The 3120-nt window shown below is 47.6% G+C and overlaps 1 pseudogene; it reads left to right on the top strand.

Annotated features, from left to right (window-relative positions):
• Nucleotides 1-691: 691 nt before the first annotated feature.
• On the top strand, nucleotides 692-1567 carry LOC136495275 (1-aminocyclopropane-1-carboxylate oxidase homolog 1-like; annotated as a pseudogene).
• The last annotated feature ends 1553 nt before the right edge of the window (nucleotides 1568-3120 follow it).

Genomic DNA, 3120 nt, shown 5'->3' with positions numbered 1-3120 from the left:
CCGTAAGTCACACGTCGCACGACGATGCTAGGCGGACGGAACAAAAGCCTGCGCACAGGCCTACGCCCACGAGACCCCTCAGGGCACGATAGGATTGTACTAGCATGAAGGCAGTCCAGACTAAGGGGTTGTTTTAGATCCGGTGACTAGAACTCAGAGGATGTCACTCGAGGATGTTGTATGAAATGTTTGAATACTAATAAAAAAATAAATTACAGAATCTGTCAGTACTCCACGAGACGAATTTATTGAGCCTAATTAATCCGTTATTAGCATATATTTACTGTACACTACATTGTCAAATCATGGACTAATTAGGCTTAAAAGATTCGTCTCGTAAATTAATCGTAAGTTATATAATTAATTTTATAATTAGTCTATATTTAATACTTCAAATATGTGTCTAAATATTCGATACAAAGCGACCGAAGTTTTGCAGGAGAAAAAAAAACCTAAGTCACCGGGCTCGGTGCCTGCCAGTCGAACCGTCCCATCAAAATAAAGATGGTAGACGCCTCAGGCGGCCATCGACAAGAAAAATGCCACACCTCGAATCTTCCGCTTCCCGACACCGACACGGAGGAGCCTCTCCACCTTAAGAAAACCCGTCTGCGGCGACCGTTCCGTTGACGGCGGCGACCGCGCTGCCGTGGTGGACGCCATCCGCCGGGCCCCGGTGGAGTGGGGTTTCCATTTCTTCCACGTGATGGGTCACGGTGTGCCCAACGAGGCGATGCACGCGGCGGTAGAGGCTGTGCGGGCGTTCCACGAAGCCGACGGCGGGGACGGCATGTTGGCAGCGGCAAGAGGCGGCTCTACTCGCGGGAGCCCGGGAAGGCGGTCAAGTACTACTGCAACTTCGACCTGTTCCAGTCGCCCGTGGCCAACTGGCGCACACGCTCTACCTCCGTGCATGGCGCCTGACCCTCCCGCCGCCGCCGACGACCTGCCCGTGAGCCGCAGGTGAGCGTGGTACCACTGTACTGCGCCATCCATTTCAATTTTCGATAGTGGTTCTGGTTCTCGTATGATGGTTTGCAGAGATGCGCTATTTGAATACGCCAAACATGTGAAGAGTCTGTGAGAGGGGTTGCTTGAGCTGCTCTCCGAGTCGTTTGGGTTCAAACCGAGCTACCGAGAGCGCAACCAGGGACAGACTATAGTAGGCCACTACTACCCTCGATGCCCCCAGCATGAAGTCGCCATGCATTGGGAGTTTGGGAAGAGACTGTATATGAAGAAGCTTGTTTTTGATACATACAGTCGAGAGTTTGGTACTGAAATTCTTTCGTCCATTGACATGTTCAGTTGGTCTCCAATGGCAAGTTCAGCAGCGTGGAGCAGAGTGGTAGCAAAGAATGGCGAACCAAGAGTTTCCGTCGTGTGCTTCTTCAACACTTTCTTCCATCCGGCCTCCACAAGGATGTATGATCCGATCAAAGAGCTGCTGTCGGAGGAGAATCGTCCTTTGTATAGGGAAACACTCGTCAGAGATTACGTGGCACGTTACTTCGCTGTTGGACTGGCTGGCAGGGAGAAGACTGCTCTAAATGATTTCAGGCTGTGAATTTAATTTCCCAAAGAAAGTTTGTGTGTTTACCAGCAGGAAGGAAAAACTGAACATTGTGTTTGTCTAATTCCAAAGCGAGAATGAACTCAGTAGTTCTGCTCGCAACGAGTTTGGATCACGTGGTTTTAAAAAACTATAGTACCATGAAACTATGGTTTTATAAGCAAAAGAGACATGACACGGTGGTTTAGAAAAAAAGAGGTCATGAGTGAAGTTTCTAAAACTCCAAAAAGACTACAGTTTTGACAAAATCATGGTTTTAGAGACTACAATATTCGTTGCATCCAAACACTCAATAGCTTTTAAAAATCAAAGTATTTTGTAAAACCATAATATTTCTTCATTACTTAAAAATACTTTGCATCTAAACAGGGCCTAAAAGTGCAGCATGTCTGTGCAAAGCTTATATACAGAACTGGCTTCACTGCTCGAAACACTCATTCAACTGGCTTCACTGGTCTGGATTCCTGATGTATTTGTTTTCCAAACTTAAAACTTGATTATGAGATGCCATCTATACGGCCTTTTACAGGGATCCCGACACTGGTGGACCCAGGGTCCGGCGCCCCTGCCCCCGACCGGCCCTGTTGGGCATTGAATTTTCTGCTGGCCGAGCGAGACGTGCAGGTTGACCCCCAGGCGCTGATGCGTGGAGGGCTGCAAGGCAGCGGCCAGCGCCCAAGCCAAACCGTCAACAAGAGTCTGATCACCCAAGCTGCATGGAACGTAGCAACCAACAAGAACCCTCTGCTCACTGCCGTGCTCAAAGCCAAATACCACCCATATACTTCTTTCTGGAACACAGCTAACTTCTTATGGAGCGAAGCGAGACCCGTCGCCGGGAGGCTTAGGCCGCATGTTTGTACGGATCATCGTCTATTAGGGTTTTTCTATCTCTATATATACATCATGTAAGCCGTCGTCTTGGGATGAGAAAATATATAATTCCCGATGTTTGTAACCTTACCCGATATAGTGAAGATTTGCTAGCTGGTGTCCGTGGTTTTTTCCTTCTTCCTTATGAGGGTTTTCCATGTTAAAATCTCATGTCCCCTGTGTTCTTCGTCATTTATATTGTCTATCGTTTCTAGGTAACAGCTCCATCTGGTTCACTCCTTGGTGCCCCTTATGGGAGAATATTCATGACCACGTGCTTCTACCAGTCACCTAATCCCCTATGCCGACTACTGTTTTCTGATCTCTGGCACCCTAACACCCATTCCTGGAATGTGCACTTCATTGCTAACATTTTTTATCATCAGGTTGTGCATTCAATCACTGAGGTACCCATTGTTCCCAATAACCAAAATGACATCCTTAGGTGGATACCAGCCAAAGATGGAAAATGTTCCACCAGGAACATCTACAGGCATCTAAGCAGGCAGCAGCTAATTCAGCTTCCTCACAAGGGATCCATAAGTATAAATCAACAAGCTAACATTATTTTGCAGAGCATGGAAAAGCAAGGATCTCCCTCCACTGATCAAAGCCTTTACCTGGAGACTCATCAGGCGGGCTCTGGCCACTGCTGAAAGGGCATCAAGGTACAC

Source organism: Miscanthus floridulus, chromosome 12, assembly GCF_019320115.1.
Source record: "Miscanthus floridulus cultivar M001 chromosome 12, ASM1932011v1, whole genome shotgun sequence".
NCBI lineage: Eukaryota > Viridiplantae > Streptophyta > Magnoliopsida > Poales > Poaceae > Miscanthus > Miscanthus floridulus.
Note: the sequence above shows the minus strand (reverse complement) of the source record. Positions and strands in the feature narration are given on the sequence as shown.